This window comes from Oenanthe melanoleuca, chromosome 6 (assembly GCF_029582105.1).
Source record: "Oenanthe melanoleuca isolate GR-GAL-2019-014 chromosome 6, OMel1.0, whole genome shotgun sequence".
Taxonomy (NCBI): domain Eukaryota; kingdom Metazoa; phylum Chordata; class Aves; order Passeriformes; family Muscicapidae; genus Oenanthe; species Oenanthe melanoleuca.
In genome coordinates, this window is record NC_079340.1 from 15497679 (window position 1) to 15525670 (window position 27992).

General features: G+C 39.8%; 1 protein-coding gene across 4 annotated transcripts in view; it reads left to right on the forward strand.

Moving 5' to 3' along the window:
• Nucleotides 1–27992, forward strand: part of SORBS1 (sorbin and SH3 domain containing 1) — a 160319-nt gene that overhangs the window by 48491 nt on the left and 83836 nt on the right. The window contains exon 1 of one of the 4 annotated variants that reach the window (XM_056495341.1): nt 3925–4069. The exons of the other annotated variants lie outside the window; for them this stretch is intronic. The gene's annotated coding sequence lies outside the window, so the exon portion shown is untranslated. Of the gene's footprint in view, nt 1–3924; nt 4070–27992 lie in introns of those variants that run through there. 4 annotated transcript variants of the gene reach the window in all.

Consider the following 27992-nt stretch of genomic DNA (forward strand, 5'->3'; position numbering starts at 1 on the left):
TTTCCAGAGATAATAGCATCACTAGTAAAACAGTGCATGCTATTCCAGAACCAAAAGTCTAAGGTTGTTCTTTTAGTGCATTTGGCCATCTAATCCATCTATTATGCAACTCCCCTCTCCCTCTCAGTATTCAATTTGAATAATTGTGAATGCTTCCAGAAGGAAACAATTGATGATGTAAACTGTGCAACAAAATGTGGCAAAAGAAGATCTTCTGTTTTAGTGTCAGGAATAACTGCATTGTGTTTCCAGAATGAGACAGAAAGTTTTTACTTTCAGCTTTGAAATCCCTTTCTTTCCTTGAAAAATTGTTCTCTTTTCTTCTGTTTCCTCTTCCTTGATCTAAATAGCTTTCTTCCCCTTTCCTTTTCATCTCTTTTCTCCACTCAATGGAAAAGAAGGTAAAGAGAAAACAGAATTGGGAGAAATTCACTGGTATTCCAAACTTGATTTATTACTTTAAAAAATATGTATTTGTTAATGAGACAAGATGAAGACACTGAGGAGCTCCACAGAAAATCTTGTTGGATTGCAGTTGCTGCAAAAATTTATTATGCTGTTTTAGCTCATAACACAGGTGTAACTCTCATCAGCTGGGCTTGCTGGAGGTTATCCATTTGCACCTTCAAACATGAAAGCAACTGTCCTGATCTGTAAAAACACATGTGTTTGAAGGCTTTGTGCTAAGGTACTTGTTCAGAGGAAAACAGCATTTATTGAATGACCATTTTCCTCTGTAACACCTTAGGGACTTCCTATCCAGCCATTGAATTGTCAGAAGTCTGCTTATTTTAGGGGATTTTAATTAAGTTGCTTTATAGGGAGGATTGCCTGTGCATGCAGAAGCATCCCAGAATATGAGCCATTGGTATTGATCTCTCATTCATCTACTGAACATACAATCATACATTGCCTCTTGGCTGTTGTTTTGATAACCAGCATTCACTGAGTTGCACCTACTGCACTTAACTCCATCAGTCATTTCCTTAATGTCTTCTTATATAAGAGTGTAGATGCAGCTAAAGGAAGATAATAAGATTTGCTCTAAGCTCCTCTGGATTCCTCTTGATTTACCATGCAACTTTTAATTAAAAGAGGGTGAGAAGGGGTGAGGAAGAGAGATCTCACCAGTTTTAGTCAAGTTGTGAAATAGGAAAGGTAAGACTGCATCTGGGAAATTATAATTGTCCCAAAGTTACTTCTAATTCTGTTGGTTCTCTAGCAGTAGGTACATAAGGGAGTGAAAAGGAGAAAGGATGGACCTGTCAGGAATGGGAGACTCAGACTCAAAGCTTTCTGCCACAAATGAATCAAAACTCAGGACCTGAAGATTATTGATTAAGGTTTGTGCAGGAGGAAAGAGAACATCTGTTCTTGTTCTGTCATCCTCTACCCTGCCAGGGAGGGGATGGCACTTACCCTTCAGGGTGAAGTGAGAGGGGATAGGAGTAAGAAGCAAACCCTTCTTTGTATTTGTGTCTCCACCATTTTTCAGCCTGTTAGCACTGGAACACTCAGATTTTTTCCAAAAGGATATTTTCCAAAAGCATAGTGTGAAGCCTTACACAGGAAATGTGTATTTTCCCAGGTAGACCAAAAAGTCTGTGATTCGTTTCTGGTGACTACACATCTTGTACAAGCATAAAGGTCTTAGAAAACAGCTTTGTCTTTGTAAGACTCTTCTGCAACTCAAAGGATGTATCTGTCAGTGATCAGAACTTTTTTTTAACATGAAGACAAATCCTGACCAAGAGAACAGGATCAGACAATAACCTGGATTATTTAGACAAGAAGTAACTGAAAATGGGCAGTGTCTGTATTTTACAATGTGGACAGAAAGCAGTAAATATTTATCTGTCCTTTCCTTCCCTTTGAAATAAACACTTAAGACTCTGCTGTCATTCAGATAATCTGTTTCTATACTAACCCCTCTCTTTAAGGGAGACATCTATTTCCTAGTACAACCGTATAGAGGCCTTGAACTAAAATATTTTGCATGCCTTTGCAGGCCTCCAGGAAACATTAAATACACTGAGACAGACAAAAAGCTATGAAGCCTTGTTTAAAATTAGGAGCAGAGAGTGGAAACAGGGTTTTTGTCTGCTTTTCTCAGACCTGATATGAAAAGAATCTCAAGTCAATTTACTTATTTTGCATAAAAGTGTCTTGTTTCTCAGTATTAATTCAAACAAGCTGTTGAAGCTGCAAAGCCAGTGATCATTTACCCTTTTACCACACAATGGCCACTTTGAGAGCATTTTTTAATTTTTTTTTTTTTTTTTTTTAAAGCAAACAACGGAACAACCTTGATTGCACAACTGATTTGCTAGTTGCTGCTCTAAGAACAGCCAGCTTGCCTTACACCAGAAAATGCTATTTGATTATAAAAAGCATTTAAAATAGGTTTTAAAAGTATTTAAAATAGGTTAACTGCAGTAAGATTTCACTATCAGCATGCATTAGTTTTTGCAACTGTAGGCAAAGAAAGAGCAGAAAATAGGAGTAATAGCTGCTGAAATCATTGTGGAAAAGCTCCTGTTGGTAAATAACTTCGCCCATGGAAGTAGATACTGGAGTAGGTATTTTGAAGTTAACATGAAACAGTCACAAGGGCACAGGTTTGAAAGGGTGCTGCCCTTTAGAAGTACAAAGTCACTTCAGGATGACTTTTAAGGGTAGTACCTAACTTCTGAATTGTGGTGACCAGTCAAAATTTCCAAAAAGTTGTGCTACCCTTGATGTACATAGTTAATTCCCCATCTGTGTAATGGACCTAATAATACAGACAATTTCTCATTAAGGAGCATTGTGAAAACTAGATAGATGGGATAGTTGTGCCTCAAAGATCCTTCTAAAGTAGACTGCTGCTCTGGCAGTGGTCAGTGTCACTGGTTTAGGGGAAGGATTAATGTAGAGGGCAAATTCAAATTGTTACCACACCTGAGATATCCACACCTTCCAGTAACATGTAGTTAATAGCTTCCCAAGCTAAAAGTTCTAGGATTAGAACTGTACTTTCATTTTTTTTAACTTAATTTTTTGAGTTTGCTCACAGAGTGGACTTCCACAAGATAGTGGGCAACAAGCTCTGCAATCCTTCTATGAATTATGTGAAAAATTACTTATGTTTGTTTTAAAACTTCTGCCTAAATCCTGATTTCAGTGCCCCTTAGTTCTTATTACCAGAAGGAATGGGATGCCTTTCCCAGATTAGCATTTTTGGTGCATTTCATGATTTAATAGAACACTCTCTCATTTCCCCTCTGCTAGCTCTTTATCAAACTGAAGAATCCTTGTTTCCCCAGGGTCTCCCAGTCAAACCCTTGAGGAGCTTTCATTGTTCTTACCTCCTTCCTCTGCTCCTTATCTAGTTTTAACTTTGAGGTGCTAGTATAAGAGACATGCTATCAATTCTAAATGTTGCTGTCAATGAGTTTGTATTTGTTGTTTGCTTGAGACTTCTTGGTGGGAAGTCATTTGAGATTAATATTACATTGTGTGAAGACAAGTGTTGTTAAGCACATGCGTACTTGTACTAGAGCTTGCACGGTGAAGAGGGAGATCTGTTATGCATCTGTTTTCCCCTAGTGAGATGGAATGATTTTGAAAATGGGGAGCTGACTATCCACTGTTATTTTTATTATTAAGTGGAGCTAGAGTCACTTTCTTAAAGAGCAATGCCAGAGGAAGAGTGAAGTTCAAAAGAAAAAATATTTTTCTTACTGAGACTCCAGAATGAAATGAGTTTACACCTATGAAAGTTAACAAAAAATTGCTTGGACATCCTCTTCCTTTCTACAGCAGCTGTTTCCACTCTGTATTTTAATGAGTGGGCTGAACTAAAGTCTTTGAGGAAGGGCTTTCCCCTCCCTCCCCCCTCCTTGGTATCCCTATGTAAAAGGCTGCACTACAGTATCACACTGTGTGCTTCTGTTGAACGAGTAAATGCCTATGGCTGGACGGTCCAAAGGAAAGGCTACATCGTGTTCTCAGCTAATCAAGCTCCTTAATGCAATATTTTAAAATAATTTTCCTGAATTTTCCACTGATGTGATTTTGGCTGCAAGAAGTAAGTATTTAAAACTTCAGAAGGTTTAAGACCTTTCCAATCTCTTATAAATATTCTGCTATAAATAACTTGTGGAGTATCTGCTGGTTTCGGAGGTAGATTCTGTTTCAATTACTTCATTTTATATTTCCTGTTAACTGTTTGTGTATGTTCTGAACGATTTTTAATTTCCTTGAAGTTGCATACTGAAATTCTTGGAGGAAAGTAACTCAAATAGTGCTGTCTATGAAGTATAGTGGAAAGTATTGATTCCCTTTTACTGTTTAACAAAAAGAGACTGACTTATCAGTACAGATGTTATTTCCACGCTACTTTTTGAGTCCCTTACTTCTTGATTCATCTCTGCCTGCTGAGTGACTTTATTTTTTTCATTCTGGTTGTGTAGTTTTATTCAGAGTCCAATCAGTCCCTCTTATGTGTGCTGAGAACATCTGCTTTGCAAGCTTCTGTGTGCTTTCATAGTAATACAATACATTTTATATGATTTCTCGTATGGAGCTGAACTAAGAAAATGGGGAAAGCAGCGGCACTTTTTTTTCCCTTCTGCACTAGATTATGTTCACTAAACTCAGCAAATAGCAGAATTCCCTCTGGAATACTGGGAAACAGCCCAAACTCACTACAGTTGCGTTTAGCTGGACTATTCTTGTAGTAGGCTTTTCCTTTTTTCTTCTCTTTCTCTTTTATGGTCTGCTGAAATTCTTTCTGTTGTAACTGCATTCCTGATCAATTCCATTCTCGGATAGGCATCTCCTGCCTGTTAAATTTCCCTAAATGAATATCCTGAAATAAAAGTAATAGGTGCCATGCATAAACTGCAAATTCAAGTTGAGATTTTTTTTTTTTTTAACTAAAACTAGAAGTAAGATGGGCTCATTTTCAAGCCTGATTTAATTAATTTGTAACTTAAATGATTGTCTTAATTTACCAGAAATTCAAGCCTGACCTTAAGCCCTTGAAACTTAAAGTTTGGGTTTGATTCTAGATTTCTCAGTTGCAGCTGGAACAATTTAGGGCCAGACTCAAACTTGATGATTTGACCCAATAATTAGTAGCACATTTCAAACATTTTGAATGAGACCTAGGGTTAGGTCTTTCTTAGTTATTCTGCCACAAATATGGGTGAATTTCTTTCATTTCAAAAGTTTGAATGTCTGTGAGCATGCAGATGCTTGGACTTTAAGACAGGCTTTTGGTTGATATCAGGGCAGGTTCTTCACCCTGGTTTTCCAGTTTTATTCTATTCCAGTAATCACCTGCATCTGTCCTTGCAATATTTACCTCACCTGAGACTGGCATGGCAGCATGGCCACAAGTAGTCTGTGTTGTGGAGAAAACCCAGCAACTGCTCTTGGGTACTGGAGTTCTTCCATGCTCTGGTTTAAGAAATTAAAACTGCAGTTAATCTGGATTTCATTCTGGAATAGCTCCAGGAACAGCCCCTCTGTTCTAGTTAGGAAAACCAAGATTAAATTAAGCAGAGAGAGGTTCTAGTAAATCCAAGATCATTTAAAAACCACCGTGATTTAGGTACATTTGGGTGATAGCTGAATGTAGTAACCCTGTCTCTTTCTCATAATTGACTTGAACTTTAATGTTTCCTTTAGGTATTCATCATCTTGCTTAGTAATTTATGGTCATTTTGGAAGGCTGGAGCTACATTACATACTGTTGCACATAAATGGTTGCCTGCTGCTGCTCCCAACTGGAGTCCCACTCTGCAGTATCCATAAGTGCTTTCCCAGTTTCCCATCAGTGACTTGAGATAGCTGCTAATGGTCTGAGCTCAGGAGGCTGAACAGCCTGAACATCATGACTCAGTTTTCTGCTAAGTGTTTCCAGAATATTTTCTTGACATTTAAATGACAAAGTTTGTTATTCTGCAACTTCCTAAGGCATACAGTTCAACAGAGGCAGTCATTTAGAGGAAGAGCCAGAACCCAGAGTGTGCCTAATAGCTTTTGAAGCACCTTGTAGAGTGCTTACTGCCTGCTCTGCAGGAGAGATTTCCATTGAGACTCCTTTGAGGTGACTGGTCTCCCCTTATGTAAAATATCCTCTCTATAAGACCATCATATGATGATTTACTGTCTTGCACACCTATAGTCTGTGGCCAACAAGTGAGAGAAATAACTACATGGAGGCATAACTGGGCACAGCAGCCTTGTCCAGCCTCCCCTGTGGCAGCTGAAAATGAGCTTTGGCTCACTAAAAGGAGCAAGTTTAATATCTAACTCTGTGATCTCTAGCATTTTATTTCCTCTGTCTTCATTAAATTTCCCTACCTATGAATAATAGGTAGTAATGATGCTTCATTTATCTATGTAGTCTGATAAGGTGTCAGACTTGCACACACTTAGTACATTAAGGATAGGATCTGACTGGACCTTTAGGTAATGCTGTGATAAAAGATACTGTAATATTAAAACCTTTCAGGTAACTGCTTGGTCTATATTTATCCATATAAAAGGCATATGCTGAATTAAAGAACTGCTGAAAGCTGCATTAGAGAAGAGTCGTATCTGTCACACAGAACATGTCTGTTTTTCTTCAATCAATACACAGCAATGAGAGATTTGTCTGTTATTTTTGATTATGATTTGTGGTAATATCTGAAGGAAGGGAAACATAGATTTATGTATTGATGTGCAATACTGTGCACATTGCAGTAATGTTTAGCACATGATCATGTGCTAATATAACTTTTAAAATTATTTTTAGATTTCAGTAAAATCTGTTGGCTCTGTATGTGGTAGGTTCCCCAGGACCAAGAGCACATAACTCAGGGCTGTCCTGCTGTATAAGAAATCCCATCCAGTCTCTGACTTGATTAGTTTTTGAATTCCCACAGTTGTATATTCTGATCAGCCAAGACTTCTAGGACCCACTTAATTTTCACAGAGAATAAACTCTGAAGTCTGGAGGTTTTTTTGATTATATCTCGTAATTTTGCAGGTTCTGAGAGGCTTTTGGCACTCAAATCTTTGCTAACCTGTTTTGCAGCTTGCTTTCAGACACCTCTTCAGAGTTTTCATCCTCACTCAGTGCACTAATATGTTCTATGTGACAAAATAATTCTCAACTCTTCTGATTCTGACGTTGAGGTAAAAAAGTTGAAGAAAAATGGGTAAACATCAAGTTTGTGTTCTCATTAATGAGTAATGGTCAGGGGGCAAAATAGTAAAAGATTTATAGACAGTATTACTTCAAAGTGCTTTTCTTCTTGATGTTATAGTGATACTTTAAAGTATCGTGAAAATCTTCATGAAGTTAATTAATTTGTTGAAGAATAGAATACATAGAAAGGCTGTCATTCATAAAGTAATAAAAAGGTATAGGAGCATTTTTCTTTCATTGTACACAGTATTGTTATTCTTCCCAAATTTTTCATGTCACAGTCAGAATGGCTGGGGTAGGAGAGAAGGTGGGGTTCTTAGAAGTAAAGGAATCATTAATGATGCTGTCAGAAGTCAAATGGCACTGGGAATCACTTAGGATCTATATTTTTCTGTGTTACACTTGCTAAATTATTTTGTGATTGGACAGACAAAGGCACACTTTCTGTTTGGGATCTGTGTGGCTGCAAGTAGTGGCACAGATCAGATTCCATGATGGGGGCTGTGACTTGGATTTACAGCAATAGAATTGAGACCTGGAGTAACAGCATTTGAAATCAATTATTTTGGGTTGATACAGCACTAAATCTCTGCTCTTGAATCATGATTCTGTGGTGGAATTGATATAAATGTTGTCTGGAATATTCCAGGAGAGTATGAAAAATAAATGTCAAAATCTGGTTGATTTCAGGTGGAGAGACAGAGTGCTTAACACAGTGATAGAAGTGCAAAGCTTTTATAGGGTATTGATCAAGTATTCAAGTGTTTGAAAAGGAGGCTGGCAGTTTTAGTTCTGTTTTTTAATGAGAAAATGAGATGCTGCTTTCTAGTGCAGTGATTGCAGAAGGCTGGGGATAAAGTTTAGATTTCCTGAATTCCAGTTCCTTAATGAGCTCTGTGAGAATCTGAGTCACCCTGAATTTTCTTCACACTGAATTGTGATTACTTAGCAACTCTCTGAATCGGAACATCCCAAAAGGTTTGTAAAGGAGCATCATCAAAAAATCTGTTTTTCTAAAGGCAGATCTGGTAGTCTTCTAAAATATGGAGGGAAGGAAGAAGCATATCCATTAATTCTCTTTGCACCGTACAGTATTACCAGGGACAGGACGTTGTCCATGGTAAATTCCACATGCTTCTGGGTAATGTCTTATCATTTGTAAGTTTCTATACAATGTTTCCTGTATCCTGGATCTTTTCTTAGTGTTGTGTTGGATTTTTTTTTCTTTCTTAAATGTCTGTTTCTTATAGGGAAGGGGAAGATAGCTGTAATATTCTCCCCATAAATAATGTGCTGTGAGAGGAGATGTGCTAGAGATTTTCTTGTGATCAGCAACTCTTAAAAATGACAGAACATCACTGTTTCATGCACACTAATGGGTTGTAAATAAGAAATTGTCCAAGAATAATCATAGTTTTTGGCATGTACAAGAAACTTGGCAGAAGGCTTGTGTGTGGATAACACACAGCACTACTACTTTAAATGTTGGGGTGTAGGGTTTTTTATGTTTGTCTAGCCGTTTGTTTATTTTGTTGTTTTAAATAAGATCAAAAGATTCCCTGCAGGTTTTGATGTGCTAATCTGTATTCGAACAGTTCTGGGGGCACATTGTGTGTAGTGAAGTTTACAGACTTGTCCAAAACCTCAGATAGTGACCTCCTGCACAGAAATGGCAGCACATCTATCACATTTTCAGTAGCAAGGGAAAGCAGACTGTCTCAGAGCCATTTAAAATGCTTTTAATTCGTATTTGCCAAGTTCTTCTATTCTCTGTAGGTTTAATGGCTCAGACCTCGGGAAACTCTTCCATACATGGTTAAAGTGTAACCACTCACAGAGGGGCGGGGGGAGGATGGGGGGAACAACCTACTGAGCTGATAGAATTTTAAACAAACTTGGGTGGTTTTCTTGAGACAGCGTTTCAGCCCCAAGTCATACATATATATTCACATGCAGGGCATTTCTCAGTCTTAATCGTGGGAAGCTAGGGGAATTAAGCATCCATATAAGAGTGCATGCAGTGGGCTGGTATCCAGCAAGGATAGATAGCCTCAATGCTCCTTCCATTCAAGCCCATCTTCTTAGCCAGGATCCTTTCTGGAATCCTATTTCTATAAGATTTCTTCAGCCTTTTTGCTTTTGTCCATCTTTTACAGACATTATTTTAATAACTTGGTTGATATTATCATCTTTTAATGCTGGGAACCCTTTGCATATCTATATTTTTTCTCCCCTTAAAGCAGCTTGTCCTGGACAGCACTTACTTTGGAGCAGCTTGGTAATAGATCATAAGCATTGAATCAAATGTTGTATACCATTTCTATTTTTAAAATGTCCTTTAAAATAATTTAACATTTCTGTGTAACTGAGCCCTCTTCCAACCTAAGAAAAGTACTGAGGGACTGACTGATTTGGTCTAGTGCTCACTAATGTCAGACAAACTAATTTGTTCTACTGTCACAAGCCTGTTGTGTCATATTGGTCAAATAATCTGCTCCTTTTGGGTAGAATTTTCAAAAGCACACAGCAGTTATGTAAATCTATTCCTTATTCAAGCTGATGGAGGCCTAATTCTTATTTCCACTAAGGCTCCATTACACTGCCTGGCAGGGTCAAGGTACTTAAAACTAGGCTTTTTGCCCTACCACAGGAATATAAAGGGATTCCAAGGAAATATGAATCTGTGACTGGCAATTTTTCCATTGACTTCAGTGGAAGCAAGATTAAACAAACAGAACCGCCTTTTAATATTTTCAGCCTCGGCTTCTGCACTTTCCTAATATAAAAATAAGCCTAGTATCATGTACCTGCAAATGCAGCAAAGCTAATTTAATGTTTGTCCAGCTCTTGGAAGATGTCCGGGACTGTCTAAGTGTCTACTTGCATCATTAACTTGTACTGACTTTCTCATCAGTGAAAATTTTGTATTGTATTTTATCTCAATGAAAAATATCCCTAAATCCAAGTAATCCAATTTAGTAAGATGATGTGGTGTTCATGAATGTAAGAGTGATGAGGACTTCTGCTGTGCAGGACTCTGCCATTGCAGGAGGGTGTTGGTCCCTGTTATCCATCCTGTAGGTCATGAGACTCAGTGTGAGCCGATTTGTTTCTGTCCCAATGCTACAAGAATCTATCAGTTGCTAACGGCATTTTGTAACAGATCCTTGCAAAAGTTCAAAAGGATGTGAGGATCACAGTCTTCTAAATGTCATGTGTCTTTTGCAGACTGATAATGAAGCATTTTGTTACCACGATGAACTGCCTTTTCTTCTCCTGTTGACATTCTAGAGCTCAATTAATAACACTGTAACTTAGGATCACATCACTCAATTTGTACTAAAACTGTTAACAGGAATAAAAATAAAAATGTATTTTAAGTGTTATTGCTACGTGAGCTGAAATAGTTGTTACATAAGTTCAGAGACTATAATAGTAAGTGTTCAATTGAATTGGAACATACAAACATGTACTAACAGATGCCTAAAAACCCTTGCCTGAAAGAGAAATCTGCGTACATGAGTGACTGCCTTGCAGTCAGTGGACTTGCTTGGAAAAGGCTGTTTGTGTACAAAATTGCAAAATCAAATCCTAAATAAAGAATGCAGCATAGCTATTCTGTGCAAACGTGGGGTTGCCTTGTGACACAGGGCTTTTACCATTTCTTTAAATAGATGAGTGTGGTGCAAAAAAAGGTCATGGTCTAAAATGTTACCTCAGAAAGCAGCTCATTCCATTTCCATTCTGTAATGTTGTCTCTGGATTTACATGATCAATAATGTACATAAAACTTTCATGGATATAATCTATATTTCTTTTAGTGTTGTATTTTTTTATCTGTCAACATCAGAATCTGTCAACAGGATTCACCAGAACAGCCTGTTAAATACATCTGATATTGACTGTTCCTGGAATGCAACCTGATTTCACAATTAGTGAAGGCTACCTTGGGCTTGTTGGCACAAAAGCAGTAAAGCAGGTTGGAAATGAGTAAATCTGCACTTTCTGGTGACTGTGTAGCCATTTGAGAGGACTCCTTACCAGCTGTGGTGTCCAGTGCAGCATATGTTAAGCAGCTTAAGATTAAATGCATTACACTTCATTAGCTACACTACTACAATTTGTACAACTGTCCAGATCTCCTAGGACTCCAAAGATATAGCCAGAGACTACCAATTAGTGACCATCCTTAGGACTGTGGCTGAAGCCAGGGTGTGGATTTTTTCCTCTGAGGAACATAGACCCTAACACAGCTTTTATGAGATGGGCCCTGACTTCATTTGTCAGAGCAGAGAGGGGTGCCAGGATTTTAGTTAATTTGAATGCACAGCCCCCATGGGAACTCTGGGAAGGTGAAAGGGGGTGGCCCTGTTATAAAACTGCTGTTTTACCATTCCAGACCTTCCACTTTGACCAAGGAACTGTACTGTTTGCCATTTGGTTGATTATCTTAATGCCACAGGATCCTAAATATTCCAGTATAGCCTGATCTATATTTCAAGTACAACCATATTTCCAGTCTGGAACTGACCCCTTTACTCTGTGGTGTTTCCCCCAGATATGGTTGGCTTCAAACTATCCCACCGTCAACACAAACCACAACTTCAAAACCCATACATTTGAGTCAATTACAGGCCAATGCTACCCAGCTCTGTACTGTTCGGATGGGAGAAGAAATCTGTGTGGCCATTCAGTGCCAGCTGTTCCCTTTCTTTCTGTAAAGGATTAAGTGTCTCCATGTAGCAGGGAGTGAGAACAGCCCTGCAAATGTGGGTTGCTGCCTGTGTGGTGTGATCCACATCTAGCTAGATATCGTGATCTTGGCAACTGCCACCTGAGACTGTGACAGAGATTTTATTGCTGTGATTCCTGGGGGAAACTCACACCTGTTAAAAAAACCTAGGTCTCCAGGCTCTTTCCATAATGAGTAGAGAAAGAAAAGCACTGCCATGTGGTGATTTGTTCAAGCTTATATTTTTGTTGTAGGACAGTATTACCTGTCCCTTCAAAGCCCTTGTTGCTCATCATTTACTACGGAGGCAGCTGTCTACATGCCTGACATTTTACTAATTCCAGTTAGGTGAAGTGTATTCTATCACTACTATTTGTCTCTCATGTTTGTTCATGTGAAATATCCATGTTTAGAATCAATAGCATCTTGAATGAAGATTTATGAGTGTCCTCCTGTATGTGCTGATTTGCAAGCCACACTTTGACAACGTGGGGTTTTTTGAGGATTCTCACAGTGGGAAAGCAATTAATAGCTGGTCACATTGGGAAATAGAAATTACTGGGTCATGATAAGATAATGAAAACTACAGCTTTCTGCAAGACCAAAAGTTTCTGAGAATATAAAAACATTGGATTTTTAATGTTACAAATGCTTTGATTGTATGATATCTTCAGTGGTTACTTAGACCTGAGTGGCATTTCACCTTTTAGCACATGTAAAGTTGTTAATTAAGAAGGGACAGTTCTGCTCTGAGCACATCACATAATTGTTGTGAAAACTGATCATTATGAATTTTCAAAAATAGTAAATGTCCAGAGCAAGCTGGGTTAAGGTTAAATCTATTTAGTATGTCAAATGGCGTTTGCATACAGAGTGTCCTTCTTCAGAAGCCCATAACTGTAGCTGTTTACATCCTTGAAGTTACAGTACTACTTAATTCTGTTCAGTGAAAGAGATCACAGAAACAGAGCTAAATAGTTGCAGGGATAAATTCTGGTTTTCAGCTTTTTGAAACCTGTACCTGCTGGTTTCCAAGCCACACGGTGTTTTTCTTAACATAGAGAATGTCAGCAGACCCAATTTATCATTCCATCAGGAGGGCTGGTGTTCTGTTTTTATTAACTTATTGCGAGGTGGGAAGGAGGAGTTGCAGTAAGATACTGTGTCCTTCTGTAATAGCAGTGGTGGATTTCACTCTGTTATCTGCTGAATTACTTCACTATGTGACCTGAGTTGTTTCCTGGTAGGGACTGTTTGGATGGAAGGTGCGTCCATGCGTGTTATGATGAGTTCTTTTTCACAAGACACTGGGCAGATAACTTGTTTCACACAGTCCAGTAAAGCTGTGATATAGAAGTGATTTCTGTTCACTCCTGGACTGGCTTCAAGATCCTATTGTCATAGAGCAGTTATTGTGTAGAAAGCGATTCTCTTCAGAGTCATCTAATTTCTTCATTACGTTGTTTACGTGCTCCTCTAGGCACACTTGTGGAGTGTGTCTGTTGAAGAGAGTCAACACTTTGCTGTGTAAGCGTATTAATTAACTCCTATTATCTTTATTGTAGACATGAAACCCCAAATCACTTTGCTTATTTAGAGAAGCAGAGTCAGCAGAGGGTTTGCTGTATTACTAAGGATGCTCTTTGTCATTCCAGGAGTCTACTGACAGTTTAGTGCACTGTAGACTCAGTTCATCGAGCCACTTGTGGTTTCCTTTGGGACTTGAGATATAGCATCCTGCTGCTGATTCAAATTTCTACATTGACAGAGCAAGGACAACTGTTGCTTAGTCACAGCAAGAAGGACTTTTTAGCTGAGAGTTGCTATGAAGTTGTTGAGATGACATATGTTAGAGAAATTTTGTTCTGACTGAAATACAGCATTGCCTTCCCCTCTTAATTGTGTTTAAGAGGAGAGTTCTAGGACTTCAGCACTTACAGCCATTCTCTTACCCCATCTCTGAGGAAATTCTTGCTGTTAGTAACAGAATAGTTTACATTTGTCATGACAGACTATTTCTAAGCTTTGCTCATTAGTTAGGACTGGAATATATCACTTTATTTGTTTCTGTAGATGCTTTCATCAGAAATCAAGTCCAGATGTAGGGGGTTGGCAGTAGATCAGGCTGAACTACCAGGGGTTTTGCTGAGACTAAATAAGGCTTAAATATTTTCATTTTGTTTCCTCTTCACCTTACTTATCGTGCTGGCATTGACAGAAGCAAGGCTGCTTTCCTGAGTGCTGATCACCCTTCTGCATCATCAGTAAGTGCTGTTAGCAGTGTTTAAAATACAAGAGACTTGTTGGTGCAAGAGAGAGACAGGGGTTTGAATAGCTAAAGCTTCTTGTTTTGGCAAGCCTATTAAGATGTCAAGTGGCTCCTGCAGTGGACAGGATTCTGAGACCTGCAGTAGCACAGTCCTGACATTTGGAACTGGCAGCCAGCCCTGAAGGTGACAGTGCACTCAGTCTGTTTTCACAGTGCTTCTCCTCACAGGCCTATATCTGGTAATAGGCTGCCTGCCACTGGCAATTTGCATGGCAATCCCCACTAATTGCCAACAGTGTTTTCACCTGTCAGGAACAATTCCTAATCAAGCACTGCCTCTCTGAACTCTGGGCAATTACCGTGTGTGTTCCAAGATGGAGTATAATGAATGGTCATTGGTAAACCACAGCATTGTACTGGCTTTTGCCTTCTGCAGCCCAAAGAATGCTAGTGGAAGGCAACTTGCTGCAAGATGCTGCAACGTGGCTACTTTTTTGTGTGCAGGAGCCAAGAGTGAGCAATGGTTTATACTTGGAGTGTGACAAAATACTGCTTCAAGGGACTGATGCCACCAAACAGGCCTCACAGTGAGGCAATTAACTTTAAGTCACCCTCTCAGAATAAAATGTTCAGCCCCTCAAACTAGGATCTTGGAGTGATGTGGGCTTTATGGAAAGTGCTGTTCTAATTTTCAGCAGCTGAGTTAGTAAAGCAGCATGACTTGGCATCTAGATATAGAAAACGTTGGGGAAGGACATTGCTTGCCAAATATGCAAAGCATTTGTGTGATTTACTTCAGCAAAGATGTGAAATACATCCTACTAAGTCTGAGCTAAGGAGGAGCCCTGGGGCTAGGAAAGCACAGAGTTCTGAATGGCAAATGGAGAATGGAAAAGCTGTGAATTCCCAAGGAGGTGCCTGTTGCCAGCCTGTGGCAGTGACAGACCTATTACCTCTGGCTCCAGCCCCTAGGACAGTTCTCTGTGTGACACAGTGGAATGATGAGATTTGGTAGATGATGAAAGTGAGCTTAGGCTTCTGTTTCAGAAGAGCTCCTGCAGTGTTTTGTGGAACATGGAGTGCTGTGGGAACTTCCAACTGCTAATTAACTGCAGATACTATTTTAGTTACCAGTATCAAATCTGTTGAATCATCATCTGTTGTATGGACTTTGGACTTCTGAAAGCTCTAAATTAGAATTTGTCCTTTGCCTGTCTGGGGTTAGGCTTCCTGAATGCTTTCCTGAGAATTATGCCAATGATGAGGAGAATAAAACAGGTCAGAATAAATCCAAATTTGGTTCACAGAAGTTACTAGAGTAGACATTATTTGCATTGTAGAATTTTGTCTCCTTCCAGGAAATGTATGTACCAGAGACTTCAGTGAATCAGTCAGTCTTCTATGGAATATCTCATTCTGTACAACTGAGATAACTCAAGCTGAGATATGTAATCTGAACTGCATTAATGTTAAGTCCCCCTCCTCTTCACAAAGTACATGCAGCATTCCTCTTTCCTTCTTGCTACATGGTTTCCTGATAGCAAAGCGAGAGAGGATTAATTTGTACAATGTCAGGTCCATGAGGACATTTAATTGGTATGCTGGGACAGAAACGTGTGCATGCTGTGAATGTAAGTTATGGAGAAACTGCATCTTCTGGACACAGATCACTTCACCTTCCTCAGTCTCTAAAAAGAAACAGCAGGATCCCAGAGCATGGCTATAACTGCACTGACACAACTTTGGTAAAGTTAGCAATGGATCATATTTCATATTAGTTCCTCAGCAGATCAGCTTTCATTTCATCAGCTCCTTCCTTTTTCAAGGGCCTTGATCTTATGTCTGTTAAACAAAGAGTTGCTGCTTTATTACTTTTGAAATGGGACTCAAGAATTTGCTTACATAAAAATGCCTTGAAATCAGTGGACGCTTTGCCATAGAGCATGGCCATGTTCATCTCCTGCACACAAAAGGTTTATTGTCATTATCAACAAGACAAAGAGGTGTGGTAGTTGCTGGCTCACAGGGCTGTGGGAATCTGTGAGCCTGGTTAAGAAATTCTTCCAGTGTGGAGGTGACTTTGAGATGAAGCTAAGGCTCAACAGAGACTGTTCATGCAGTTGGCATGCATGTACATGGATGGTCTAAGCAACTTCTGTTAGAGAGCCTCTCAAGACTATTCTGTTTGACCTCCATTTCAAAAAACACAAGAAGTGTCTGGTTCAGTAAAAGGTGGGAAATTAAGATAAAATTTTTAATTATTGTGAGAATTTATTCAGCTTCTTTTGGCTTGTAATACAGCTGGAACTCTATAACGTGTAAGCTATGGGGAATTTAGAATGAAATAGTTTTTCTTGTAAAGTTTGAACTTGTTTCAAAAGTATCTTGCCATGAGCACACATTACAAATGACAGCATAACAGTTCATCACAGTCACCTTCACTGTGTACAGGCCTCACAGATTTTAGCTGTCAAGAAACAAACAACTGAGCCTGTAATACTTTGTGCCTCTTGATACTGATCTTTGGAATGGGGATATCTTCCTAATTCCTTCCACCCCTGTCATGATGGGAGCAGTTCTGTTTACTCTAATTGCAGGGAAATGTGATTAAAGTGCTGGCTTGTGCTTGCTGAGAACAGGAGTACAGTACAATAGAAGTTCCCAAGATCCTGGCTTAGCAATTGGACACTGCATGTCTGTTAGTGTTTGAACATCTGTTCAGTGAGTAATCCCCAAGACAATTGAGTACCTTGCTCTTTTCAGGACAAAACTAATAAAGTTTAAACAACTTGTTGAAAATATTTTGGCCCAGCATCATTATAGCTAGCTGAGCTGTTCTCTAATCCACCCAAGTCCTGTGTTACCTGAATGGGTGGATAGAAAAAAATATTTCTTGTATTATAGTCAAGTACAAAGCAGATGAGTTGCTGGTCTTCTGAAACACGGGTCACTTTTGTTATGAAGTCAGGTTCCAAAGGTTTTTTCAGCCCTTATCATCCAGAGGAAATTGTCTGCTTGAGCTAAAGCATCCTCTGCTTCTGAATGCATGGCCAAGCTCTGCTAAGCAGCCCCTTTGCAAGGGCAAGTGAGCTTCTTACATGGAGAGTGTCTGCTCAGTTCTCAGCCAGTGTTAAAAAAGAGCAGGTGTGGTAGATGACAGATGGGTGAAAGGACACTTGATTCTCCACAGCACTGATTTGGTCTATCCAATGAAGTTCCATGAAGTCCAAGTTAAATTTTAGTTCCTGTATCTTAAGGAGAAGAGGCTCTTCATAAAATCCATCACAGGGTTAATAGAAAATTAATCTAACCAAGATGTGGTCTTATAAATGACAACACTATCTGAGGCTGAAGTTTTGACTTGTATTAAATGTACAAATATTTGCAGAGACATCAGTAAGAGTAGCTAGAATCTTATGCAGCACTAAATAAGAAACAAGCAGGGTTTGAGCTGAATGTCTAATGCCTAAAGAGTTACTCATGTACTTCTGTCAAGATTTATATTTTTCTGATTTTTAAATATGAAAAAAATGGAGTAATGTCACCTTAGGACCATTTAAAAATTCACTAGAGTATTGGATAATCTTGTCTTAGTCTTCCAAATAGTATCCCTTTTCCATTTCAAATTTCAACCATATTTGACAGCTCTGTCTGTGCTATCCTGGACATCTTTGCTGCTCTTATCAGGCACATGACTTAATTGTGTCTTGGCGCCAGTTTGTAATCTGCCATAACTTCTGTCTCTAACTTTTTTTAATGAGAAGTCTAAGGAGTTTACAGTTCATTTGGGTTTTTGTGAGGTGTCCTCATCTCTTAGATATTTAATGACCATATTTGGGAACCTCTGAAAGCCCAGAGAATCTAGTTTATAGGATTAACTCTGAAAGTGTAGTATGATTACAGAGTTTGAAAAACAACTTGACTTGAGGGCCTTGCATTTTATGCAAAGTTGTAAACAAGAAGAGAGTAATCAAAGCTTGGCTTGTTCACTGATGTGAACTTTTATGTTATCTCATGGGAAAGACAAGAAAAGGCCACTTATTCAGATTCAAGGATAGCATCTATTTTGGCAAGTAACTCTTGGAGTTGGTACAAAGATACCTAGAAAGTAGGTCATACTGTTGTTGTACCCTTTGACCATCTCAAATATAAAGGGGTCAATGTGCCAGTGCAGGACAAGGAAGCATTGACATTCAGAGACAGAAAAATTCTGAGGGATGTTCTGTACAACCTAAGCAGATGTGCTCCACTCTTAACTGTGTTACCATTATAGCTCACATTTAGTGAGGTATTTAGGTATGAAGTGTATGCTTCTCTGTGCTTTGATAGAATCCCAATGAATAGAAGAATTTTCAATTCAATAGCAAGGTTGTTGTATGTAATCTGTTACTAGGTATGTGGATTTTTAAATAGTACCAGGATTTTTCTTTTCCATTTTATTTCTTCTGAGTTTCTGATAATGCTTTTCAAACTTACTTCTGTAGTCACAAAGAAGCCGGAGGTTCTTAAATATTTATGTGGTCCACTAGTTAAAAAGAAAAATAAATTATTAGCCCTTTATGGAGGATGGCTATACCTGCTCTGCAAGAGGATGGAGCCATTCCAGCTCTTCTTCAGTGGAAGCACAGTGCTCACTTTTGCAGAAAATGAAGGTAGTTATTGGCTCTGAAGAATGATGCCCAGCCAGGGCCTTCAGAGGAAATAAAAAGGGTCTTTAAGGGGAAGTCAGCCTGTACGAATGTGAGAGGCAAAAACTGCCTAGGCCAGATGTAGATGTACACTGTAAATACCCACATGAAACACTTAGCTGATCTCAGCTGGGACTGGCAGCAGCCTTCCTTGTGCCCAGGAGCATGGAGCTGCCACAGCCAGTTAGCAGTTAGCTCAGAGCTTGCTCAGGAGTCTTTGTATAACCCCCCATGGTGCAGAGTAGGCATTCCCAGGACCTTGGGTTTTTGTTTAGTTGAAACCTAAGATTCCTGGTTAGTGCATGAGATGCAGATTTTACAGAAAAACCCAGCTATTATGGGTATCACAGTCAAGGCACAAGAGCTAGCATGGCTGCACTTTCTGCATTCAGTCCACATTTAACCTGCTATGGGTTAGCATCCCCTGACTTCACAGGGAAGGAAACCCTCCTGCGAGGCAGGATCCAATTCTGATTTGTGCCTGCTGCATAGTAAACTGTGAAAGGGGCTGGACCAAGGAGAACTACTACTACTCTTTGTGCTGAGCTCAGCATCCCATTCTCATGTTTTTCTGGCTGACCAAGGCACATTCTCCTGCATCAGGAGGATCTGATCAAGTATGTTCATGAGAGACAGATGGGAAAACAATTGTCCCCTGTGAGGATTCAATTCTTTCTCCTCTTGAGCTGTTGAAATTACACAGGCTCAGTGCTAAGAGGCTGAAAAAATCCTCTGATTTTGTTCAGATTGGGCTTTTTCCAGCTATGCCAAACACCTGGCAGTATGTAGCAGAAGTCTGATATGTTTGCTGCTCTGGCTCCCAGTGTGCACAGACAGAGTGACTGAGCTCTGCTGAGGGGTCCTCAGCTGGATACATCACCTTGTCACAGGACAGAGCACTCATGTGATGGTCAAAGGAGCATCTCCTTTGGCAGGGGCTCCTGAGAAACATCACCAAGTATTTACATTTTAAGCATTTCACCTCCTTTTTGACTTTCTCCTTCTTTGTCCTTTGCATTGTAGGCCTGTGTCTAAAGTAGGATCTGTATTTCCTAAGAGTGAATGCCTGCAGGACCGTGTGAAGTCCTGTGTTCTGTGCACATGGTATTGCCACTTCAGATGTTTTTGAATCAGAATGTGAGTCCCCTCATGCCAAATTAAGCTATCTCTGTTTATTATGCAAGAATATATATTAGAATTACTTTGCCTTCTTGTTCTAATTTTTCCTGGTTCTCCAAGTTTTTTTTCTTCACCATGAGTGCTTTATTTCGGGGGTTGTATTTTTATTATCTTACATGGAAGCTGAGAGTATCATACAATCTCTCATTTCCATCAGGTGTGGGTGTATGAAAACATCACATATTTTAGGAGCTGACAACACCATAATAGATGTGCAGTGCCCAACTGTGTTATTGGACTGGGAGGTGGCACTTTGTGCTGTGTCCATCCTTAACTAACTGGGAGATTGTATATGGTTTAGAGAAACACTGTTGAGGGCAATTCTGAATGGGTTCAAGCTTCAAGAATTCCCCAGGAGATTTTTGGTTAAAAACTCAACTAGAGGTATGTGTGAAGAATTCAGTATTTTTGCAGTGACATTTTGGAATAATTTCAGTTATTGGAAGAATGGATTTTAAAAATCTGGGCTGTTTTTTAGCATGGGGCTTTGTTGGAGACAGGGTGAATTTAAGGCCATGATATGAGAAATAAATCTGTCAAATCTTGTGGACTTCAGGGAGGTCTAGTTATGAAGACCAAAGATGGTTTTTTTTGGTGCTCATCTTCATTCACAAGAGCAGACTGAGTCACAGCTAGGACAGACTTTATCAGGAAAATGCTTGAGCTAAAGTAAGCAACTTGCTGCTGTGCTCATTAGCTTTCCAGCTCACTAAAGGAGTAGAATTACCAGTCTTTCTCCCACACAAAGCTTCAGCCTTGCTCACTGGCATTGATTCATCCCAAAACTGTTGAGAATCTGAACCCATGGTTTGAGCATCCATCACACATAAAACCATGTAAGAGCCAAATAGGAATTTTATAGCCGGTTTGATTCCAGGAATGACTCAGAAAGAGCAGACCTTGCCTGAAGGCACAAGTATAGGGCTGCAAATGGAAGAGAGAGGTGCCTTTGGGCTGATTATTCTTGTAATTCTTCATGTAGCTCTGCCAGTTGTAGCTATTATTTATGTTAATATAATTGTCTCATCATTTTTGAAAGCCAGTAGAGATATTTCCCTACAGTGTTCCCTTCTTCCCCTGTGGTAATAAATTCTTCAGGCTGATTTTCATGCCATCTTCTACAATTTATTTTTATAAAATAATATCTATTACACCTAAGTGCCTTCTTCTGGCATGGAGCAGGATAAATCAGGGCTTCCCAGTTTTGCTTCACAATTATTCATTCATTACTTGACTTGCAGCCTGAAATTAATCAGCTTTTCCTCTACGCCTCCGTCTATTTCAGCTAAATATTCCTTTAATCCTTCTTTGTAGCCTCAATGTATATTTGTCACCTTTTCTCTTAAATATTGATTCGATTCAGTTGTCTAATCTTACTAGATTTCTTGGTATTATTTTATTATATATTAGTTAACAAGTCAGGTTTTCTGGGCTGCTGCTTCAAGAGTCTGCAGAAGATGTTTCTTTGTTAGTTTTTTCATCCATTTTAAGGATGCCTGACTATTAGCGTTGCCACAATCATACCTGATGTGACTTGCCAGCTACTTGATCACTTGCACTGTTCAGGCACAAAATTCAGAATTGGAAGGGAACCTGGTGAGAATTTATCTCATAGTGGTTGCAAGCAATTTGCTTTTCTTCTGCTATAAATAAAGACATCAAAACAACATGAGGCTTAAAGAAATGTGAAACATTAATTTGTTCTTTAGAAGTATTCTTCTTTTCCTATAGACCTGATCAAGAGTCTTTTGCCCTTTGTTTTGCTAAGAATGGACCATGTTTTCAGGGTCTAATTTCTAAATTAAAAGAGCAACAAAAAAACCTCAATTTTTAAAGTCTCAGCAGAAAAATAAAATAAGCGTGTGTGCAAACACAGGGCAGTGGTGTGTAAGCACATTGGCAGACAGGGATAGAAGCAAGAAATGAGACCTGCTTCCATGAGACACGCTTGCAGTCTCATTGCAGCATGGAGCTAATGTACAGAAAAAGCAGAGAGGCCTTTCACAGCTATTACACAGCTTATGGACTGTGTGTCTTATAGCTTTTCTGTGAACTGATAGTGACCCCATGCAGTGCATTGTTCCTTTTCTCCTTTCCATCTGTTCAGTGTTTCAGCTTCTCATCTCACTAGAAGCCTGCAATTGATTTCTAGAGGTGTCCTGAGTTTGCCATAAATTTTGTATAGTGACCTCATACTGCCAGAAAACAAAACTGACACGTGTTCACCCCAAAATACATTCTTAAATAAATGGAAAATAATGACAGACTATTTATAGCCCTCTGGGAATGCCTGAGCTGAAAGAGAATCACCACTACCTTGGTAGTTTTTGATCCCGGCAATGTAGATCTTTCTTTTCATGGGAGGTTTCAGCCACTTCACTCTTAGTTCTCTATATTTGGGTGTGTGTTCGTCTCTGTTTTGGTATATGCATGGCAGCACCAATTATTAACAGTTGTGTCTGTCTTTGCCCAGCATGTTTTAATTTTGTTCACAGGCAATGCATTCCGTGTGTTAGACCAGACAGATTCTGCTCTGGCAATGCCTGACATGCCCCATTGCTCCTGCAATCTATGGCTGAATCCTCTTTGTCACTCCACTGTTTCTTTTCTCATTTCCATCTGTTCATCATTCCAGATTTTGTTGAATAATGGAGACGCAGTGATTGCTTTTGAGATGTCATAAGCTTGTGATGAGCATTTTCTTTCCCTTTTTTTCTTTTTTAGTAACCCCCTTTGCCAGGCAGTGCAGTTGGAGGATACAGTAAGGGGAATTTACAACTTATTCCAGCTGTTCAGCTGAAGCAAGTGCCAGTGGCTCTTCTGCATATTTCCCTGCTTGCTGTCCACATTGATTTTCTATTATTCTTGGCAAAAATAGGGAGGCTTCCTTTTTTAGCCACTGGAATTTAAGGGGAACCTCATTGCTTGAAGTGTTAGACCAAGAGAAATTAGGGAGATAAGGAAAATAAGGGCTTTTACTTTAAAGGATTACTGGTATGAAAAGTAAGGCAAGAAACTTACTCCTGTTCTCAATGCTTCACCCTTTCCGTGTTCATTGAGGTAAAATTCATTACCATAGTTGTTAGCTGTGAAAATTTATATTCACTATGGACTTAAATCATGTGGCTGGATTTAAAGTCCCAGCTTTATTTATAACTTCCTAATGTTTGCTTCAAGCTGATTTGCAGAGAGGTCAGATAGAAATAAAATGCTGTCTTCTGTTGCAGTGTCATGAGGTGCAGAGGAGAGGGAGGCGATGCAGAGGGCACCTGATTTCCATGGGAGTGTCGGGTGCTGGCTGTTGCAGTGCTGTGATCAGACGAGGGTGGGATCTCTGCTCGCAGTGCAGAGCACCTCTATCCATCCTGTGAGTCTGCCTCACACTGGGTGGAGAGCTTCAGTCTGACAGAAGCTTTTTCATCCTTGTACAAAGCCCTTCATGAGTGGCATTGCAGGCTGAGAAGTCTTTCACTTCTTTCTGTTTTTCTCTCCCTTCCCTGCTGGTGTTTCGTTTTTCTAATCAGTTTTGTGGTTCTCAGCCTCTTTGAACCAAACCTATGAGGATGAGATCTCCGTGAGATTTTGTTGCATTACTTTTCCCTCTCTCTGGAATGAGGGGCTATTGTTTCCTCCTAGACAAGAGCAATCAATGCAGTGCCTGAAGGCCAGGTCACCGTGTTTGACCCTTGCTTTGGTCACTGACCCACGTTTCATTCAAACACGTTGGTAAATAGTGGTACTTCTTAGTCTCTGAGATTTATGTAACAGGGAAAGATTAGAATTGGAGATATCTCTTACTATTCTGGGGACCTGGGCTGCCAGCCAGTTTTACTTCTTGAGAAGCAAGTGTGTGGTTTTGTGAGTATGAAGGTGTGACTCATTCTCCTCCTTGACATACTTTAAAACATGCACTGAGTGGTGATTTACATGAGGATGCATTGAGGCTCTGCTTGAGCTGACAGCACTTGGTGCACTTTAATCTTACATGTGGATAGAGGAAATGAGTTAATCTGCAGTTAAATATAGAGGTGGTGAAAGAGGTGGGAAGAGGAGGGGTTGACTCTAATCTCACTTAGGTTGGGGTCAGTCCTGAGTAACCTCTCTATCTGGATGGTATTAGTCTGGGTGAAGTCATATCCCACCTCTCTGGAGCTGACAGAATTAGCTAATGGAAAATGGCGACAAAGTGAGAATGTGCCCTGAGCTCTGGCATCACTGCAGTGTTGTTCTTTCTGATTGCCATCTACATGTTGGTGACACCTTTTTTTTTTTTTTCTTTTTTTTTCTTTCAAGAGGTATCAAGTGAATTGTAGGGCTAATCAAATGTGTATTGCTGAAATTACATCTTAAGGATCTGAGAGCGGATCAGCGTTGACGTACAAGCTTGGTTCTCTGTGATTGTTGAGATATAGCATGAGCTTGTTCCTTTGTGTGTTAGTTTTCTGTTTATTCTTGACTTCAGTTTTGAGGTGGGGATGTAGAAGAAAAAGGGATGCCTGCTCTGCAGATATCCACTTCTCCTTTTGTGTGCAGATGTGCTCTGAAATTCTGTTAGATTGAGAGCTGCCACTTTACCATTCTCTCCAGCTTCCTGGATGCCTTAATGGGTATTTTTTGGGGGGAAGCCTATATTAATGGTTTGTATGTATTAGCTCCTTCTGGGCAGTTTTTCTTCTGCAGAGTGCTGTTGGAATGCTGCCTCCTGGTATGCCCAAGCAGAAAGAACCACACCTGAGCAAACAGGGGTGCTCTGCACCAGGCTGGTCCTGCTGCCTGTGCCAGGGAGGTTTATGCTGCCTGCACTGTGTTGGAGATGAGGTGAAATGGATTTTGCTGACTCATTTGGACAGGTAAAAGCAGTCTTTTGGGCATGGACTGAACAAACCTGAAAGAGGAATTTTGGCAGCAGCCTCTTCTGAGGACACAGCTCAAGCTAATCTGGTATGTGCTGGCAATTTTTCTCAAAAGAGTTGAACCCAAGTAGTCCATGTAAGGAATTTGCATTTGGAGGTTACATACTATATAGGTCATGTTTGTTGAGCAGTGGGTGAAGAAAGTCATTGATTTACATAAGCTCACTAAAATTAAAGGTCTGCCAGGGAGAAGAGTTCATTTTTATATTGGAGAAAATCTAAGCCAATCTTGAGAAATCAAGATCTACCCTGAAATGTACTTGTGCCTCTTTTGTTGACTTCACTGAAAATGACACGCTTTAGCAGGATTTGGCTTTGCATGTAGATTGGTAACAGCATCACTGCTCTCTTTAGTATTTCTGTTAGCCCAAAGCAATATTCTTTGAGTCATTCTAGTCCATAGGGATGGGCTGAGCTCTGGCCATCTGTCCCTAAGCAGTCCATATTCATAGCATATAGGCAGTTAGTTTTGTAAAATTTAATAAACTATACAAAACACAAGGATATTAGAGATGGCTTATCAATAAGTTTGATTATGATTATTATTATTACTGCTACTACTATTATTATTATTAATAGTTTTAGTTGGCAAAAATATTATCTGAATTTGGTCTTTGCTGCACTAGCTGAGGATGGCATTTTTGTTGTATTTGATATTTATTGAGCTAGAGCTCTTGTGATGGAGTAGCTCAGGTAAGAAATTTTCAAAATACCTGTTGATATCTCTGAGCTGGATGACAAGTCTTACGACTTCCAGAGTGGAAGGCCCATAACTATATTTCAGACCAAGGAAAAGCATCAACTTAGCAAAGAGTTGCTCAGGTTGAAGAGGCACCCTTGTCTTTCCTTCCACACTGCTTCTTGTTGCATCACCAATACTGATGGTTGGCCTCACTTGCAGCTTTGCCAGCTGAAGGGTGCATGTGAGCACTGTGTGATCAACATTGAAAAAATAGATCAGCTTAATTTACTGTCACTGGTTGTTCAGTTTAACTTGGTGAATTCAGCCTTCTGTGGATTATGGAGCGCTCACTTGGACACCTCTGCTACAAGCAGTTCAGGGAGTTGTAATCTCCAGCAAGTGGGATGGTGACAAGCAGTTTTCAGTGAAAATGCTTTCAAAAGGTGGGTGTCAATTTTCAGCCTTAGAGGCAGTATAGACCATGAAAAGAGCATTGTGCTATGAGAGCTGGAGTCACAGTTTGTTCCTGGCCCTGGTTCTGGTGCGATCAGGTCAAATCACTCCTCATCCATTCATCTTTTTCCCCCTCATGTGTCTTGTCCTTTTAAATTCCTTGGAAAGGGGCTGCCTGTTCTTACGTGGACAATGGCAAAATAGTTTTAGTTGCTAGTTTTACAGAGCTGAATTTGTTGTTTTCTAAATGGCCTTTAGATCTGAGTATTGTTTGTTGATCTTAGTTTCCAGCTCCTTGCTTTTCCATTGCAAAGCTGGTCCCACACTGATGTATTTGATTATATTTTCATTGCCATTGTACTTGCTTTGATTTTGCAGCTCAGTGCCCGAAGCACAGGGCGCTGTACAAACAACATGATGAAGTCAAGCAGGGTCAGGCTCTTTCTCCTTTTACCCTGGAAACAATGTGAGACTCCTGTTTCTTTTGCTTGGCACCTCCAGTTCTTGAGCTGGAGGCTGTGTGTGTGTGTGCTGCCCTCCTGTTGTGTTCAGGTGTGAGATCACTCGGAGAGTGTTTTCCATTGCTGCCTAAGGGGGTACTGGAAGCTGTGCTCTGCTTGGTTGTGTGTGAGCTCAGGCTGTGAAATGTGGAAAATTACTGCAAGAATAGCAGCATGCTGAGCTGATGTTCGTGTCTACAATGCATTAGTTGGGACTAGGTGTCCTTATTACGGGTCATAAGTGTATTCATAGGTTTGTCCTGCTGGATCATGCCTGGCTACTGTCTGCAACAAGAAATTTTCTCCTGTTTCTCACCTCTGCTTTTTGCAGCATTCCTTCCTCCATAGGGATGTGATTTGAGTGTGGCTTGTGTCCAGCTCTTAAGATGTGCCTGGCTGTTGATCTGAAAAGGGAGAAGGAGCAGAACTTGATTCTGCACTACCATAGTATTGTCAGCCAGTGTATCAGTCCTTAGTATGGAATAAAACAGCCTCCAGAAACATCTGTAAAGCTGTAGACCTTGTTACTTTTGTACTATAGTCTCATACCCATGGTGTTCCTGCTGTTCCCTTCCTGTGTCATTCTGAAAAGCTTCTTATACCAGGTTTGGCTACCAGGACAGACTGAGGCTGTTGCTCAGTGCATCAGAACTACACAAGCTGCAGTTTGCTCTAAGCCACAGTGATCTATTTGTCTTCAAACTCATGATGTGTCTAGAGTTAGGGAAACCCTTAGTTATAAAAATTAAAGGGAAAAAAAAAAAGAAGGAAGAAAACTCTAAACTCTGCAGGGAAACCTCTTTATTAGCAGTGTGGTGAAATTTTGGTTTGGTTTTGTGGTGGTTTTGTTTTCTCTCCATTTGTTTGATCTGCTCACTTGCTGCATTCATTCAAAGTTTGTATTTGGAAGTTACGTTTTGTAGCTCACTGAGCAGCTCAGTTACTACTGGTGCTGATTGCTGGCTTCTTGTGCAGACAGTATCCAAGTACCTTTTGTATTATTAGAAACTCTTTCATCAGACTTTTCTTTTACGGTGGAAATCAAACTCTTAGATAAAGCCAGAACACAGCTCACTACTAACAGAATAAAAATTAAAACATGTTGAAAACTTCTTAGTATGGTTCTTTTCTCTCTGACACTCTCAGCTCCCTAATTTTGCTGCCATTGACAGAAAGTGAAGTACTCCAACAGCAGTGGGTATAAAGTTTGTCTAAACTGAACCTTTCTATGAGTCCTGCATAGATTTTTCAGCAAAAACAGCTTCTTATGGTCCTCTAGGAGCTAAAGTGGGACATATTTCCAAGGGCAAAGTTTAAATGTTCCTATGTTACTTCTAGACTGGGGCATAGACCAGTCATAACCTTCTTCTGTATTCTCTTGCTGAGCATT